The sequence below is a fragment of the Ambystoma mexicanum genome, chromosome 2q (assembly GCF_040938575.1).
Source record: "Ambystoma mexicanum isolate Mex_15411 chromosome 2q, UKY_AmexF1_1, whole genome shotgun sequence".
Lineage (NCBI taxonomy): Eukaryota > Metazoa > Chordata > Amphibia > Caudata > Ambystomatidae > Ambystoma > Ambystoma mexicanum.
In genome coordinates, this window is record NC_090924.1 from 1,440,587,524 (window position 1) to 1,440,606,986 (window position 19,463).

Below are 19,463 nucleotides of genomic sequence, written 5' to 3' on the forward strand. Positions count from 1 at the left end.
ACAGCATGCACAAAACAATACACATATTAAGCTCAAAAGGGGTCAGAGCGGAGGACGCTCTTCTCCCATCCCTAGACACGGAGAAGGCTTTCGACAGGGTGAGTTGGGCCTTTATGGAAGGGGTTTTGTCATCCCTGGGGATGGGACCCAAGTAGAGGGGATGGATCTCCGCCCTTTACGGTGGTTAATCAGAAACCCTCTCACTGGAGAGAGGCACGAGGCAGGGGTGTCCATTGTCTCCCCTTATATATGCACTGGTAATGGAACCCTGGGCCATAGCGATCAGGGGGAACAACAAATTCCAAAGTATTAAGATATGGGAAATCAATTGTAAAATAAGCATGTTTGCCGATGACGTGCTACTATATCTCTCCAATCCATCTCGATCAGTCCCTGAGGTGTTGAATAGCCTGTAACGATATGGGACCCTCGCGGGCTATAAGGTTAATCTGGGAAAATCAGTCGCATTTATAGCGGGTCAGCTCGAGGAGGCAGAGAAGCAATACATTGAGGACCTCCCGTTCTGTAAACAAGCAGAGGGATTCTGCCACCTAGGAATCCAGATACCAGCATATCTGGCAGACCTTTTCAATGTGAATTACCCCCCTCTGTGGTTGGCAATTAAGCAAGACTTAGAACGATGGAAGAAGGCTGGCCTCTACTGGATGGCACGCCTTAATTCCATTAAAATGGTTATCCTCCCCAAGCTCCTGTATCTATTCCAGATGCTACCGACCCAGATACATGAAGCTGTTCCTCCAGGAGGTAAAGCATGCCCTTCTCCGCTATCTCTGGGTGGGAAAATCTCATAGAATCGCCTACGAAACATTGACAAGGCCCAATGATGAGGGGGGAGCTAATTTCCCAGACCTGGAAACCTATTATAAACCATCACAGCTGCGAGTCCTGGTTGACCACTTGGTGATGGGCCCAAAGAAACCCAGGTCTGTAAGACCAAGGTGTGCAACAAAGAGGACCTGTGGCACACAAAGAACCGACGGGCCAGACACTAGGCCGGCATATGACCACAAACTCTAAAGAGCAGAAGTGGTAATACGGCCCAACAAGGGCCGGTATACATAGGCAACAGGAGTGGTAGCTGTCAGAAGACGTGGCAGAGCACAATCCACTCGTGGGACAATACAAATACACACGTGGACTTAAACCACAGCCTCCCTCATGAACCGCAGCTAACTACATACCAGTCTCGAAGAGCCGGAGATCACACTCTCGTTAACACGAATTGAGGCTACAACAATATTGAGATGGCGAGCAAACAGACCAAGACAAAAGGGAAACAACCCACGCTGGAGGAATACGCAACACCGCAACAGACAGAAGGACCAAGGAGAAGACCCCCCCACTCCTCCATGGACACTGCCACGGTACGCAAGGATCAGCAGATCCTGGAAGCGATTGCAGACCTGAAACTAACGTGGGAAACTAAACTGGAGTCAGCCATGGTTGAACTCAAGGCAGCACTAGTTGGCGCAGTCCAGGAGGAAGTGAATCTACTCAGACAAGATGTCCGAGCGCTAGCAGAACGCACAGGCGAACTGGAAAAAGAAGTGACCCCAAACACAGCTGCATGTGCGTCCCATAAATAGGAGATCCACATCCAGAAACACACGTGAGCTACCTGGACAATAGAGCGGAGGAAGCGGAATGACGTGCTGGAGAAATAACATACGTATCGTGGGACTACCCAACGGACTATGTCGAGATGATGTTGCTGCAAGAAATAGGAGGTGGAGCGCTTACCCAAGGATTTGCAGTGGAAAGAGCGCACAGAGCCTTAACAAGGAAGCCACCGCCAGGAGCCTCCCCACCCCCAGACCAATAATTGCCAAAATCCTGAACTACCAAGATAGGGAGAAGATCCTAGAACACTTTCGGCACGATACAAAGGGCATCGGCAAACATTACAGCATACCCGGACTACACACTGTTGGTGCAGAGACGACGTATGAACTATGGATCAGTGAAGAAAAGACTGCGAGAGGCGGGCTACAAACATATGCTGATGTATCCGGCGAAATTGAAGGTGTACCACAAAAACAGAGCTCTGTTCTTTGACACCCACGAGGACGCAACGGAGTGGCTGGATGCCCAGAACTGCCCGTCGGAAACAGACAACCAGAGAGAAGATGGATCAGATATGTAAGACAGAGACTGCAGTATTCGAGGTGCTGTAAATACCAGACACGGGGACTTGAATATAAGCTAGGGCAAGCCAGCTGGGATAGACATGAGATGGGTTAAATAAAGAAATGTGATCGGGCATGGCGCAATAGTGCACAATTGCTGGAGACCGGAGGGATTCGCTCTCATACCCCCATAGATAGGTTAGTTAGGTTACCGATAGTTCGGTAACTCCCTGCTGGGTTCCTAATATCGGCACCACCGAGAAAGGACCAAATGCGAGGTAGCCTGAGATCCAGGGATGAGCTGGGCAACAGTTGGAAACGGGAAGGGAGTTGGGAGGTGTGTAGTGAATTTAGTTGGGGAGACAAGGGGGCGGGGGCCAGTTGGGGGGGGGGGTTATGTTGAAATGGGACAGGGAAGGAGCTCACATCCACACCAAGCAGACTTGGAGAGATGGAGAAGGGACAAGAAGGGAGGGAGACGGGATAATACATGGATGGAAATGGGAGACCTTAGAATAGTAACCTGGAATGTAAGAGGCCTCAATACCTACCTCAAGAGAAATAAGGTAATGATGTACCTGAGAAGGCAAAAAGTGGATATAGCCTTATTGCAAGAAACCCACCTCACCAAAGAGAAACAGGAGGTGGTAATGAAAAAGTGGAGAGGGACCACCATAGGAGCATGGACTCGGCATATGCCAGAGGGGTAATCATTTGGGTGGCGCCACATGTGCCCTTCCAGATGCTACAGGCCACGGTGGAGCCGGATGGGAGGATGGTAGTGGTCCGGGGGCTGTTAGAGAATAGAGAACTGTGCAACATAAACACATATGCCCCTAACCAAGACACGGCGGCCTATTTCAAGACACTATATAGTAAAATCAGTCCCCGCATAGGAGGCACGGTGGTATGTGGTGGGGACTTCAATTGCACGCTGAACCCTAAAATGGACAGGTCTGATACAAAATTAGTTAAGCCCGCCCCTGCAGCAAAAACACTACAAGCCCTGTTGAGAGACTTTGGCCTGGAAGACATATGGAGGCGGCAACACCCTAATGATAGGCACTACTCACACTTTGTCGCCCCACACAACCTGTATACAAGATTGGATTACATGTTCGCCACTCCGGAACTTGTTGGGGAAATGATAGGTTCAGAATAGAAGGCGAGAATATTATCGGACCACTCCCCTCTGGTCCTGACGTGGCGACATCAGCCCCCTAGAGCCAGGATCCCAACATGGAGGCTTAGAGCCGAGGCAATGAAGGACACTGCATTCCGCAAGGACCTAAGGGAGGAGATAATTGGGTATTTTGAAAATAACACAGGAAGCGTGGAGTCAGAGGGGAGGCAATAAGGTGGTAGTGAGTGGGGCAGCCATATCTAAATCTAGAGGGCTCCAAGGGGGGAATAGAGCGAGAGTTGCAGGAGACAGAAAAGAAACTAGACGTAATTATGAAAAGAGGGGGCTCCTCACATGAAGACGCTGAACAGGTGAGCCAATTACAGCAGGCTTGTGGTGGGCTCTGGGAGAGGCTATGCAATCTGAACTACAAAAAATACATCGAAAGGCAACATGCAGGGGGAGACAAACCGGGGAGGCTGCTCGCATGGCTATATAAGAATGAGATACCAAGATCAGCAATTAGGCAGATAACGGGAGAAGCGGGCCAGGTCTGGAACACCCAGGAGAGTGTGAACGAGGAATTCCTTAGATTCTACAAACGCCACTATGAAGACGCAGGGGAGACTGCAGAGCAGGAGACTCAGGAGACGCTAAAAGATATAGGACTACCTAAATTAAATGAGGAAGACAGGGAGAACTTGGATGCCCCAATCACAATAGAAGAACTAGAGACAGTGGTAATACATTAGCCCCGGGGACAGACGGGCTCCCTAGTGAATTCTATAAAACATATAGACAAGAAGTGCCCCCCACCCCACTATTGGAAATGCTAAACGAGGCCTTTGAGGAAGGGAGACTGCCAGAATCTCTGAGGGAGGCAGTAATCCTTCCGCTTCTCAAATCTGACAAGCCAAGCACAGAAAGAGGATTGCATAGACCCCTATCCATGCTAAACCAAGACAGTAAAATTCTCAAGGCTGTGCTGGCGAACAGACTGAAGAGGGTAATAAACAAATTTATACACCCAGATCAAACCAGATATGTCCCAGGTAGAAGCATATCCGAGGCTCCACCATATTATAGAACAGGCAGAGGATGACCCAAGTGAGATAGCAATAGTCTCGTTAGATGCAGTGAAAGCCGTCGACTCTGTAAGGTGGCCTTGGATGATGGCGGCCTTGAAAGAATACGGGATGGGACCAGGGTACCTGCGATGGATTAAAATAGTGTATAGCTCCCCAACAGCCAGGGTCAAAATGGGAGCGATTATTTCAGATAAATGGCAACTTAGCAGAGGCATGAGACAGGGCGTCCATGGTCCCCGATGATGTACATCCCTGCACTAGAACCATTAGCGATCTGTTTGATGCAGCAGTATGAAGAAATAGGGGTCCACACTAAAGGGGGGGACTGCACTTTATATCATTGTATGCAGATGATCTGCTGCTATACCTGCGGTACCCAGAGGAAAACTTGCAATACATCTTGGAGGTGATGTAGCGCTACGCGACTTTCGGGGATAGCGGTGAACCCCAGAAAATCATGCATGTTCCCCCTGGGGAGGTACAGAGGAGTCCCACAGGAGAACTTACCTATTTTGCAGATAGCCTGGCAGACCAGAACATTCAGATACCTGGGGATTAATATATATCACACGATAATAGACGAGCACAAATATAACATGGAGAGGGCAGTGGAAGGTATCAAGAATAGCATGGGATTCTGGGCAAAGCTCCCCCTAGCCATGGTGGGAAGGGCAGCCTTGCTCAAGATGGTGGTCCTGCCCAGGCTACTAAACTTCTTCGCCAATATCCCATACATGGTGCCCAAACGCTTTTTTATTAAACTCCAGAGTTTATGTAGAGGTTTCCTGTGGCACAACTCCAGAAACAGAGTAGCCCTATGGAAATTACAGAATATGTATGACAGAGGGGGCATAAACCTGCCGAACTTTGTGATATACCACTTGGCAGGGAAGCTACAATATGTCGCTAGGTGGCTGTCGGAAGGCGAGACAGCAGAATCTAGATTGCTGAGGGGTGAATGCGACCCTTATTTCCTAAAAGAACTGATATGGCTACCCAAACCAGAGATGCATGGGTGATCGAGATTGCTGGACCTGGGCTGGAAGACATGGCGCAAAGCATGCCGAGCTGTGGGAAACCCGACCCCATGCTCTCCGCAGGCACCACTCGTGGAGCTATGTGGGGTGGATGAGCAACTGAGGAAAGGGATCCGCAAACACTGGGAGCCGGTAGGCCTAGCAACCTTGGGAGATATATGGCAAGAAGGAAAGGCACTGGACTTTCAAATGATAGTGGACGAAACTGGGGTACACACGTGGCAATATATCACATATACTAGAATAATTAAATGGGGGAAGGAAACATGGTCCAAAATAGCACTGGCAGAAGAACCTGACACCGCCATAGAAACGATGATATCTCGGAGGGAGGGCACTAAATATCCCGGATCTATGAACTGGTGATGTCTAGGGTGGGTAAGGAGTTGCTCCAATTGAGACAGGACTGGGAGGAGGAAGCGAGAGAACCTATGCAAGAAGGGCAGTGGGAAAGAGCTCAGAGATATCATAAAAAGGTGTCTAGGAATGCGAGGCTGCAGCAGATTCAGTTATATGTCCCCCATAGGGCATACATGACCCCCCAAAGGATCGCAGGATTTGGGAGTACAGAAGTACAAAAATGCTCCAAGTGCGGGGAGGTGGATGATCCATATGTTTTGGGCGTGCCGGGAGGTGGGAAAATTATGGGAGGAAGTCAAGCTATGACTATCTGAAAAAGGAATTAAGCTAGATGTGAAATCCTTATGGGCATGCATGATAGGGGGTGGGGGGGAATTTACCAGACCACGCAACCTGAAACATGTTTGCAAACTCAAGGACCTGGCCTACATTCTGGCCAAAAGGAGAATAGCTATGGGCTGGAAAGCAGCGCACAGACCAAGACTAGAGGTATGGTGGAATGATCTCCTGAAATGGGCAGAGGCCGAGACAGTAGCATGGAACGAGGCAGCCTGCATAGGGGAGGATGATGAAGTGGGACCTCTGATAGCATGGAGACAAATAGCCACATTGTCGAGTTCCTCCCATGCCAATTCTATTGAATACGACACATCCAAGAATGGCGAAGGGGATTAACCCCAAGAGAAGGGAAATCCAGGGAATGGAGGTGGAAGCTGGAGTTAAAGAGGCGGGTGGGGGAAAGACAGTAGTAAATAACATGCAAATGTATGCTAAGAAGCTCGTACTTAAAATGTCGTGTGTGATGGTTATGTTTTGTTTGTTGGAAAAAGCAATACAAATATATATTTTTTTAAAGCTTTTCATGCAATCCCGTATGAACACACTGTTCAGCCTAACCCCATCAGTGTTCACAACAGTTATTATGCCACAAGTTCAAGTTGGAGCAAATACTAAATGGTTGTAGATAACCAGATGGGAGTTACTGCAAACCATCAACACGACCATAAAAGGATTCAACGCAATCAAAGAAGAGTTAAGAGCAGACTAATGACCTTCCAGAATAGATATGTGCTCAACATGATCACAGCTATGGGTGGAGGTGTTTGTGCAAAAATTGGAGAATCATGTTGCACATTTATACCATCTCACGAAGAAGAAAATAGAACCTTAACAGAGGTCATAGGTATGCTGACGAAGTTACAGAATCAAATGATTGTGATGTCTAACAACTAATGAGGCGTGTGTAATCCCTCAATCTCTCCCGCTGCGTACTGAGCTGGCACTTGCAGCCGCCCGCTCCGCTGACCAACCGGAATATGGTTTACGGCTTGGTGTGGTGAGGGGTCATCATGCTCATAGGCACTGCTCCGTAGTGTGCCAAATGGTGCTTACTTCGCACCCGATCTTCCGCTTTTTGCCGCTGAGCGGCTTGCAAATAAGAGCCCTTTGTCCCCCCACCCCTGATCTGCCGTTATAACTGCAGCTTCTTCAATCATGCCTCCGCTGTAACGAGTGTGCTTCTGCACTCCAGGCCGCACGTCGTGTTACAGCTTCCTCGGCCTCCACCCAGCTGTTCGTAGTGTGGAGTTCATCCGACTTATTACTGGTGTAAGGCTGCAGTATTTATGTTTGCCGCTTTGTTTACTCAAAGTAATCAATGTTCTCAGCCATTCCGGGTCTTCTCTGCACAGCATCCGTCATCTTACTTCCCTGACACACGCTGACCCGCAAACTTCTGCCAGCTCCTGCTTAACAATCTCTGCAGCATTGCCTTATTGATTGCATCCATCGGTGCTCGCTACCTTTATGTCCATAACGTTCCAATCGCAGGCTACAAAACGCACTGTAGCCTACTTTTCAGGCACAGATTACTTCAGAATCATCAGGAGCTCCAGGAACCATGTTGTTCTTACATGGCTGCTTAGCCACGCCCTCACTGCTGTTGACATTTGCTTTAAGCACACAATCTAGCACTGTCGACCTCCCCCATGCAGCACAGGAAGGGCCAACCACAAGATAATCGTTGAGCCAGAGACCAAAAAAGGGGAGGTAACCAGGCCCTGCCAGTTACTGATGAGCAGTGCGCAGCCTGGACAGGGCGGGCCTTGTCTCCTCTTTTCTAACTGAATAATTGACTCTGTAACTCATCTCTCAGCAGAGACGGGATAAGGAGGCTGAACCACAAGTGCTCAGAGAACAAGACACGGATATGGGAATGACACAGTTGCAAGGCTCAGAAGAAACACTCCTTCAGAGCCCTACGCTTGCTCTGGCCACAAGAAACACTGTTCCACCAGTGAACCGGTGCATTGTCCGCTCACTACATATGCAGAAGGTCTCACAACCACTCCCAGACTTTGCCCTGATGGGGGGGCTTCACTACAAATCTTTGCTCTTATTGAGACCAGTGTCACGCCACTAAGACCACCCCCTGCCCTCCAGGTGGCCCACAATGTACACCAAGTATTGTTCCTAGGGGTATGTGTGCTTACAGTGGACATATAGGGTATAGTAGTGGATGTTTCTGGGGGTACAATTCTATACAGATGACAGCCAGTAAAAGGTAAAGGTGTTCTTTGGTTAACAATGTATACAGGTGACATACAGCGTAAAGTAGAGGTGTCTTGAGGGAATGGGTGCCTACATGCTAGACACAATGTACAGTGGGAGTTTATTTCCGGGTACAGTGGAGGTTATTTCTGGGGGTATGAGTGCTAGAGGTGGTGATCCATGCAAAGTATTTGGTTTCTGTTGGTAAGAATGTATGCAATGCACAGAAGAGGCTATCCCTGGGGAAATTGTGCATACAAGGAAGGTAAAGTGTACAGAACAGGGTATTCATGGGGTAATGGTGCATACAAGGACGGTGCAGTGCACAACACAGACCATCCCTGGGGTAATGGTACAAACAAGGAAGGTGCAGTGCAAAACAGAGGCTACAATGGTGCATGCAAGGACTGTGAAGTGCACGGGAGAGGGCATTGCTGCGGAAAGGGAGCATACAAGGACAATGGAGTGCACCGAAGAGGCCAACACTAAGGTAATGGTGCATACAAGAAAGATGCAGTGCACAAAATAGGCTATGCCTGGGGTAATGGTGCATACAAGAAAGATGCAGTGCACAGAAGAAGCTATGCCTGGGGTAACAGTGCATACAAGGAAGCTGCAGTGCGCAGAAGAGGCTGTCTGTAGGGTAATGGTACATACAAGGTTGATGCAGTGCACAGAAGAGGCTATTCAAGGGGTAATGGTGCATACAAGGAAGATTTAGTGCACAGAAGAGGCTATCCCCGAGGTAATGGTGCATACAAGGAAGATTTAGTGCACAAAAGAGGCTATCCCTGAGGTAATGGTGCATACAAGGAAGATGTAGTGAACAGAAGAGGCTTTTCAAGCGGTATTGGTGCATATAAGGGAGATGCAGCGCACAGAAGATGCTATCCCTGTGGTAATTGTGCATACAAGGAAGAGGCAGTGCGTAGAAGAGGATGTTCAAGGGGTAATGGTGCAAACAAGGTAGACACAGTGCACAGCAGAGGATATCCTTGGGGTAATGGTGCAAACAAGGAAGGTACAGAGGCTACCCCTAGGGTAATGGTGCATGCAAGGACTGTGAAGTGCACGTAAGATGCTATTGCTGCGGAAAGGGTGCATACAAGGACAATGCAGTGCACAGAAGAGGCCATTCCTAAGGTAATTGTGCATACAAAGAAGATGTAGTGCACAAAAGAGGCTATCCCTAGGGTAATGGTGCATACTAGAAAGACGCAGTGCACAGAAGAGGCTATCGCTAGGGCAGTGCTCCAGTTAAGATTTTGAGGTGGGAGTATTTTACTCCCCATTTTTAAACTTTGAGAGTAAATGTCATTTTAAGAGAGTAAAAATGACTTTTCTCTTTTGCAAGAGAGTAAAATGTATGTGACATCCAGCCGACATGTGCAGAAACTCTATGGAAATAATTACTATGTGGCAGCTTTCTGCATTGTAGCAGAAAACAACTTTAATTATTTCTCCAAGGTCTGGCCCTTTGATCTCTCCTGTATATATTTAAATGTTTAAATCACAAAAACCTAGCCAATTACATAGTAAAGCAAACATGAAATCGTATTGTGTGTTTTGAGGTTCGATAGCAGAATTGTCTTTTGATGTTTAATGAAAGTCCTCATTTCCTGGAGCTATTACTTCCAAATGGTATGCCAATGTTATCATACAACAGTGCAGAGAGGCAAGGACTCATGCTGAATTCTATATCTAATCTAATGGCCAAATGATAATTTATATAGCGCTGTACATAGAACATATTTATCACAATGATCACCAAACCAAAGTCAGTACTCCTTTATCGACCTCGAAAGGGTGAAAGGCTGAGTTGGACTTGCCGGGATTCGAACCTGCAACCTACAGATCACGGACAGATTGCAACGAGATCTCAACCAGCTGATCTATCTTATTGGCTAACATCCTTCAGAGGTTGGTTAACTGCGTATCGTTGGAGGTATAATAATCACAGTACCTAGATGTTGGACGGACCATTTATGAAGCGCTACATAGTTAAATACCTATCTGGATTATCACAGGGACAGGTTTTGCTGAGTTTCTATTTCAATTACCAATGTAAATTTCATTTGCTTTTTAACAGTGCTTGCATTTCCTGGAGTCAGGTTTTGGATGTTTTAATTGTAGTCTTGAAGGTTTGAGAGGGTAGAACACTTGTGATTGGTGTAATGACAATCACTCACCCTTGAGCAAAGACTCTTCTGCCACTGATCATTTATAGTCATGTACCCCATTGACTGCAAGGTTGAATGGATGTAAACTAGACCGTGCATAGTCATCATTTTACACACTGTTTTCATTATTAGAGTGTAAATATAAGTGTAAAATCGATGTGCCTCCGCATGATTATGCACACAGCACCGGAACAAAATACAATTGTGCATAATGGTTTGCTTTCACTGGAAACAAAAGCATAATTTGTTACAAAATATGAATTCTCAATTGCAACTTAGTTTTCCATCTTATTAATTATACAATCCTAAAATTCTAGGAAAATATGCACAGTGCTTATGAAGCTGAATGAAAAAATAAAAAAACATTTATCAGTGTGCAGTTTCCTTTTTTGAAAGGCTTCAGAGAAGTACTGTTTCAGAGGTGGCTTGCAATTACAGCCATGTAGATAAAAATCAAAATAAGCCTTCTGGTTTCTGTTAAGTAACCTGACCTTTGTACTGCCCTCTGCTCTAAGCCTGTGTGTAAATGTACACAGGAAAATAATAAAGCTGCCACATTTACAAGATTTTCATGCGTAAAAAGGCCTAGTACGCACCTTATCTAGAGGCCTGCCCTAGGGTAATGGTGCATACAAGAAAGACGCAGTGCACAGAAGAGGCTATGCCTGGGGTAACGGTGCATACAAGAAAGACGCAGTGCACAGAAGAGGCTATCCCTGAGGTAATGGTGCATACAAGGAAGATGCAGTGCACAAAAGAGGCTATTCAAGGGGTAATGGTGCATACTAGAGAGATGTAGTGCACAAAAGAGGCTATCCCTGTGGTAATGGTGCATACAATGAAGATGCCGTGCACAGAAGAGGGTGTTCAAGGGGTAATGGTGCATACAAGGCAGACGCAGTGCACAGCAGAGTCTATCCTTGGGGTAATGGCGCATGCAAGGAAGATGACGTGCACAGAAGAGGCTGGTTCTAGGGCTAAGGTTTATACAGGCGGTGAACAGAGTACAGAACAGGTTGTTTCTATGTGTAAATGTACAACATGGGTTATTTACAGGATAAACGGTTTACAGGTGGCTGCACTTTTCAGAAGATACTTTTTTCTATGGGAGTGAGAATTTACAGGTTCAATGCTCTGTAAAGCCACTGTTCAACGCGGCTGTTTCAGTGAGTAAACAGGCATGCAGGCGGAATATAGTGTACAGAAGGTGGGGAAATTTAAGCTGCAAGCTACTAGCTAGCCATTAAAGGGTCTATTTCTGGGGTAAGAGTTTGTACAGGCGACTAGTGTGCAAAAGAGGCTGTATAACAAAGACATGTGGACCCCGGAGCAACCTTTAGGGGCACGTGCAGTAAAAAGGGACCGAACCTTTCCAGCCACTCAGAAGAGGTTAATACAAACCAGGACAGTATTGCATCACACGTGCTCGGCAGTGCACTTGGTTGCCTGTAATTTCCACTGTATTACAGTACAACTAAGTTTGAACACACATTTTGCACATGAAATTATTTGTGTATGTGTCTTGTCTGAATGTAGTTTTGCACACCTGGTTGCACATAACTGAAAGTGCTACACACACACACACCCATCACTATTAGCAGCGTACAAGGACCAAACAGGCAGAAGCCACTAAACTCGATAAACTCACTAAAAACAACCGCAATACAGTTCTGCAGAAGAGGCAAGAAGACACCGCTTAGAGAGAAAAATAAGCGGGGTCAACCACAGCTATATTCTCCCACACTGCACACTTGGGCATCCAGGCGCTCTCCCTTCACCAACCTGCGATACACACAGGCAATGAACTGCAAAGAAAAGCGTCAATCCCGGGGATTGAGTCCTCATCGGTGTTTGTCTAATTCATCCAGGAGGTGCCGCAGTACTCACAAGGGGAAAGGTTAGGGCCCAGCTGTGATGCTCACCCTGGTGTACCCCAGGACTCACAAGGGGAAAGGTTAGGGCCCAGCTCTGAGGGTCACCCTGATGAGCCCTAGGACTCACAAGGGGAAAGGTTAGGGTCCAGCTGTGATGCTTACCCTAATGTACCCCAGGACTCTCAAGGGGAAAGGTCAGGGCTCAGCTCTGTTACTCTTGGCACACAGCAAAAAAAACAGGACATACAAGGGGAAAGGTCAGGGCTCAGCTCTGCTACCCTCATGCTCACCCGGATTTACTCCAGGATGCACAACGGGAAAGGTCAGGGCTCAGTTACGCTACTCTTGGCACACAGCAAATTACCCAGGACTCACAAGGGGAAAGGTTAGGGCCCAGCTCTGGTGCTCTCATGCAAGTACCCAGGACACACAAATGCAAGCGCCAGGTCTTAGCAGTTTTGCTTTAGTGCTCATCTGGAAATGCTACAGGACACAACAAGGGAAAGGTTAGGGCTCAGCTCTACTGCTCCTGTACTCACCCAGAAACACACACGGGTAAAGGTCATGGGGGCTCAGCTGTGCTGTTCTTTATACTCACCCACAGGCACACAAGGGTAAAGGTCACGGGGACTCATCTGTGCTGCTATTGTACTCATCCACAGGCACACAAGTGTAAAGGTTATGGGGACTCAGCTGTGCTGCTCTTGTACTCACCCACAGGCACACAAGGGTAAAGGTCATGGGGACTCATCTGTGCTGCTATTGTACTCACCCACAGGCACACAAGGGTAAAGGTCATGGGGACTCATCTGTGCTGCTATTGTACTCATCCACAGGCACACGAGTGTAAAGGCCATGGGGACTCAGCTGTGCTGCTCTTGTACTCACCCACAGTCGTAAAGGTCATGGGGACTCAGCTGTGCTGCTCTTGTACTCACCCACAGGCACACAGGGGTAAAGGTCATGGGGGCTCAGCTCTACTGCTCTTTATACTCACCCACAGGCACACAAGAGTAAAATCCACGGGGACTCAGCCCTAATACTCCTGTACTCACCCACAGGCACACAAGGATAAAGGTCATGGGGACTCAGCTGTGCTGCTCTTGTACTCACCCACAGGCACACAAGGGTAAAGTTCATGGGGACTCATCTGTGCTGCTATTGTACTCACCCACAAGCACACAAGGGTAAAGGTCACGGGACTCATCTGTGCTGCTATTGTACTCATCCACAGGCACACAAGTGTAAAGGTCATGGGGACTCAGCTGTGCTGCTCTTGTACTCACCCACAGGCACACAGGGGTAAAGGTCATGGGGACTCAGCTGTGCTGCTCTTGTACTCACCCACAGGCACACAGGGGTAAAGGTCATGGGGACTCAGCTGTGCTGCTCTTGTACTCACCCACAGGCACACAGGGGTAAAGGTCATGGGGGCTCAGCTCTACTGCTCTTTATACTCACCCACAGGCACACAAGAGTAAAATCCACGGGGACTCAGCCCTAATACTCCTGTACTCACCCACAGGCACACAAGGGTAAGATCATGGGGGCTCAGCGGTGCTGCTCCTGTACTCACCCACAGGCACACAAGGGTAAAGGTCATGGGGACTCAGCTGTGCTGCTCTTGTACTCACCCACAGGCACACAAGGGTAAAGTTCATGGGGACTCATCTGTGCTGCTATTGTACTCACCCACAGGCACACAAGGGTAAAGGTCATGGGGACTCATCTGTGCTGCTATTGTACTCATCCACAGGCACACAAGTGTAAAGGCCATGGGGACTCAGCTGTGCTGCTCTTGTACTCACCCACAGGCACACAGGGGTAAAGGTCATGGGGACTCAGCTGTGCTGCTCTTGTACTCACCCACAGGCACACAGGGGTAAAGGTCATGGGGGCTCAGCTCTACTGCTCTTTATACTCACCCACAGGCACACAAGAGTAAAATCCACGGGGACTCAGCCCTAATACTCCTGTACTCACCCACAGGCACACAAGGATAAAGGTCATGGGGACTCAGCTGTGCTGCTCTTGTACTCACCCACAGGCACACAAGGGTAAAGTTCATGGGGACTCATCTGTGCTGCTATTGTACTCACCCACAGGCACACAAGGGTAAAGGTCACGGGACTCATCTGTGCTGCTATTGTACTCATCCACAGGCACACAAGTGTAAAGGTCATGGGGACTCAGCTGTGCTGCTCTTGTACTCACCCACAGGCACACAGGGGTAAAGGTCATGGGGACTCAGCTGTGCTGCTCTTGTACTCACCCACAGGCACACAGGGGTAAAGGTCATGGGGACTCAGCTGTGCTGCTCTTGTACTCACCCACAGGCACACAGGGGTAAAGGTCATGGGGACTCATCTGTGCTGCTATTGTACTCATCCACAGGCACACGAGTGTAAAGGCCATGGGGACTCAGCTGTGCTGCTCTTGTACTCACCCACAGGCACACAGGGGTAAAGGTCATGGGGGCTCAGCTCTACTGCTCTTTATACTCACCCACAGGCACACAAGAGTAAAATCCACGGGGACTCAGCCCTAATACTCCTGTACTCACCCACAGGCACACAAGGGTAAGATCATGGGGGCTCAGCTGTGCTGCTCCTGTACTCACCCACAGGCACACAAGGGTAAGATCATGGGGGCTGAGCTGTGCTGCTCCTGTACTCACCCAGAGGCACACAAGGGTAAAGTTCAGGGCTGAGTTGTGCTGCTCCAGTGCTCACCTAGAGATGCATAGAGCACACACGGTGAAAGGTCAGGGCTCAGCTGTGGTGAAAGGTCAGGGATCAGCTGTGCTGCTCTTGTACTCGTAGGAGCGACTAGTTTCCATCCGAGAAAAGGATCATAGTAACGGCCCGCCCCCTCGTCGTCACGTGACCTCTGATGTCACCCGTATGATTTGCGGCCGGAGCAGAGAAGCACTTCCGGGGCACGTCCAGCAGTGAGCAGCCCGGGAGCGGGGGCGGCCTGGCCTCGGCTCTGCAGCTCAGTGTTATGGGCCGATGGTGATGGCTTCGGCTTTCCTCCTCCTCCTCTTCTTCTTCAGCTGCGGGGCTGACTGTCTCTGTCCACCCAGGGGGGGGCTGCTGCTGCAGAGGTCCCTAGTAACCAGTGGAGTTATCAGCGCCAGTGAAGCAGCCCCTCGGGGACCGTGTGATGCTAGAGATGCAGGCTCGCTGCTTTATGCTCACAGGGACCCCCGTCTCTGTCCCCACAGGTGTGTGGGGGGCTGCTGCTGCAGAGGTCCCTGGTAACCAGTGGAGTTATCAGCGCCAATGAAGCAGCCCCTCGGGGACCGTGTGATGCTAGAGATGCAGGCTCGCTGCTTTATACTCACAGGGACCCCCGTCTCTGTCCCCACAGGTGTGCGGGGGGGGGCTGCTGCTGCAGAGGCCCCTGGTAACCAGTGGAGTTATCAGCGCCAGTGAAGCAGCCCCTCGGGGACCGTGTGATGCTAGAGATGCAGGCTCGCTGCTTTATGCTCACAGGGACCCCCGTCTCTGTCCCCACAGGTGTGCGGGGGGCTGCTGCTGCAGAGGTCCCTAGTAACCAGTGGAGTTATCAGCGCCAGTGAAGCAGCCCCTCGGGGACCGTGTGATGCTAGAGATGCAGGCTCGCTGCTTTATGCTCACAGGGACCCCCGTCTCTGTCCCCACAGGTGTGCGGGGGGCTGCTGCTGCAGAGGTCCCTGGTAACCAGTGGAGTTATCAGCGCCAGTGAAGCAGCCCCTCGGGGACCGTGTGATGCTAGAGATGCAGGCTCGCTGCTTTATGCTCACAGGGACCCCCGTCTCTGTCCCCACAGGTGTGCGGGGGGCTGCTGCTGCAGAGGCCCCTGGTAACCAGTGGAGTTATCAGCGCCAGTGAAGCAGCCCCTCGGGGACCGTGTGATGCTAGAGATGCAGGCTCCCTGCTTTATGCTCACAGGGACCCCCGTCTCTGTCACCACAGGTGTGCGGGGGGCTGCTGCTGCTGCAGAGGTCCCTGGTAACCAGTGGAGTTATCAGCGCCAGTGAAGCAGCCCCTCGGGGACCGTGTGATGCTAGAGATGCAGGCTCGCTGCTTTATGCTCACAGGGACCCCCGTCTCTGTCCCCACAGGTGTGCGGGGGGCTGCTGCAGACGTCCCTGGTAACCAGTGGAGTTATCAGCGCCAGTGAAGCAGCCCCTCGGGGACCGTGTGATGCTAGAGATGCAGGCTCGCTGCTTTATGCTCACAGGGACCCCCGTCTCTGTCCCCACAGGTGTGCGGGGGGCTGCTGCTGCAGAGGCCCCTGGTAACCAGTGGAGTTATCAGCGCCAGTGAAGCAGCCCCTCGGGGACCGTGTGATGCTAGAGATGCAGGCTCGCTGCTTTATGCTCACAGGGACCCCCGTCTCTGTCCCCACAGGTGTGCGGGGGGCTGCTGCTGCAGAGGCCCCTGGTAACCAGTGGAGTTATCAGCGCCAGTGAAGCAGCCCCTCGGGGACCGTGTGATGCTAGAGATGCAGGCTCCCTGCTTTATGCTCACAGGGACCCCCGTCTCTGTCACCACAGGTGTGCGGGGGGCTGCTGCTGCTGCAGAGGTCCCTGGTAACCAGTGGAGTTATCAGCGCCAGTGAAGCAGCCCCTCGGGGACCGTGTGATGCTAGAGATGCAGGCTCGCTGCTTTATGCTCACAGGGACCCCCGTCTCTGTCCCCACAGGTGTGCGGGGGGCTGCTGCAGACGTCCCTGGTAACCAGTGGAGTTATCAGCGCCAGTGAAGCAGCCCCTCGGGGACCGTGTGATGCTAGAGATGCAGGCTCGCTGCTTTATGCTCACAGGGACCCCCGTCTCTGTCCCCACAGGTGTGCGGGGGGCTGCTGCTGCAGAGGCCCCTGGTAACCAGTGGAGTTATCAGCGCCAGTGAAGCAGCCCCTCGGGGACCGTGTGATGCTAGAGATGCAGGCTCGCTGCTTTATGCTCACAGGGACCCCCGTCTCTGTCCCCACAGGTGTGCGGGGGGCTGCTGCAGACGTCCCTGGTAACCAGTGGAGTTATCAGCGCCAGTGAAGCAGCCCCTCGGGGACCGTGTGATGCTAGAGATGCAGGCTCCCTGCTTTATGCTCAAAGGGACCCCCGTCTCTGTCCCCACAGGTGTGCGGGGGGCTGCTGCTGCAGAGGCCCCTGGTAACCAGTGGAGTTATCAGCGCCAGTGAAGCAGCCCCTCGGGGACCGTGTGATGCTAGAGATGCAGGCTCGCTGCTTTATGCTCACAGGGACCCCCGTCTCTGTCCCCACAGGTGTGCGGGGGGGGCTGCTGCTGCAGAGGCCCCTGGTAACCAGTGGAGTTATCAGCGCCAATGAAGCAGCCCCTCGGGGACCGTGTGATGCTAGAGATGCAGACTCGCTGCTTTATGCTCACAGGGACCCCCGTCTCTGTCCCCACAGGTGTGCGGGGGGCTGCTGCTGCAGAGGTCCCTGGTAACCAGTGGAGTTATCAGCGCCAATGAAGCAGCCCCTCAGGGACCGTGTGATGCTAGAGATGCAGGCTCGCTGCTTTATGCTCACAGGGACCCCCGTCTCTGTCCCCACAGGTGTGCGGGGGGCTGCTGCTGCTGCAGAGGTCCCTGGTAACCAGTGGAGTTATCAGCGCCAGTGAAGCAGCCCCTCGGGGACCGTGTGATGCTAGAGATGCAGGCTCGCTGCTTTATGCTCACAGGGACCCCCATCTCTGTCCCCACAGGTGTGGGGGGCTGCTGCTGCAGAGGTCCCTGGTAACCAGTGGAGTTATCAGCGCCAATGAAGCAGCCCCTCGGGGACCGTGTGATGCTAGAGATGCAGGCTCTCTGCTTTATGCTCACAGGGACCCCCGTCTCTGTCCCCATAGGTGTGCGGGGGGCTGCTGCTGCAGAGGTCCCTGGTAACCAGTGGAGTTATCAGCGCCAGTGAAGCAGCCCCTCGGGGACCGTGTGATGCTAGAGATGCAGGCTCGCTGCTTTATGCTCACAGGGACCCCCGTCTCTGTCCCCACAGGTGTGCGGGGGGCTGCTGCTGCTGCAGACGTCCCTGGTAACCAGTGGAGTTATCAGCGCCAGTGAAGCAGCCCCTCGGGGACCGTGTGATGCTAGAGATGCAGGCTCGCTGCTTTATGCTCACAGGGACCCCCGTCTCTGTCCCCACAGGTGTGCGGGGGGCTGCTGCTGCAGAGGCCCCTGGTAACCAGTGGAGTTATCAGCGCCAGTGAAGCAGCCCCTCGGGGACCGTGTGATGCTAGAGATGCAGGCTCGCTGCTTTATGCTCACAGGGACCCCCGTCTCTGTCCCCACAGGTGTGCGGGGGGCTGCTGCTGCAGAGGTCCCTGGTAACCAGTGGAGTTATCAGCGCCAATGAAGCAGCCCCTCGGGGACCGTGTGATGCTAGAGATGCAGGCTCGCTGCTTTATGCTCACAGGGACCCCCGTCTCTGTCCCCACAGGTGTGCGGGGGGCTGCTGCTGCAGAGGCCCCTGGTAACCAGTGGAGTTATCAGCGCCAGTGAAGCAGCCCCTCAGGGACCGTGTGATGCTAGAGATGCAGGCTCGCTGCTTTATGCTCACAGGGACCCCCGTCTCTGTCCCCACAGGTGTGCGGGGGGGGCTGCTGCTGCAGAGGCCCCTGGTAACCAGTGGAGTTATCAGCGCCAATGAAGCAGCCCCTCAGGGACCGTGTGATGCTAGAGATGCAGGCTCGCTGCTTTATGCTCACAGGGACCCCCGTCTCTGTCCCCACAGGTGTGCGGGGGGCTGCTGCAGACGTCCCTGGTAACCAGTGGAGTTATCAGCGCCAGTGAAGCAGCCCCTCGGGGACCGTGTGATGCTAGAGATGCAGGCTCCCTGCTTTATGCTCACAGGGACCCCCGTCTCTGTCCCCACAGGTGTGCGGGGGGCTGCTGCTGCAGAGGTCCCTAGTAACCAGTGGAGTTATCAGCGCCAGTGAAGCAGCCCCTCGGGGACCGTGTGATGCTAGAGATGCAGGCTCGCTGCTTTATGCTCACAGGGACCCCCGTCTCTGTCCCCACAGGTGTGCGGGGGGCTGCTGCTGCAGAGGTCCCTGGTAACCAGTGGAGTTATCAGCGCCAGTGAAGCAGCCCCTCGGGG

At 51.5% G+C, this 19,463-nt stretch overlaps 1 protein-coding gene across 2 annotated transcripts in view; it reads right to left on the reverse strand.

Annotated features, from left to right (window-relative positions):
* Positions 1-15,418, reverse strand: part of LOC138570246 (zinc finger protein 850-like) — a 98,347-nt gene extending 82,929 nt beyond the window's left edge. The window contains exon 1 of one of the 2 annotated variants that reach the window (XM_069648997.1): positions 15,092-15,418. The gene's annotated coding sequence lies outside the window, so the exon portion shown is untranslated. Of the gene's footprint in view, positions 1-15,036 lie in introns of both variants that reach the window. The other variant, XM_069648996.1, reaches the window with a different exon arrangement.
* Positions 15,419-19,463: the final 4,045 nt, after the last annotated feature.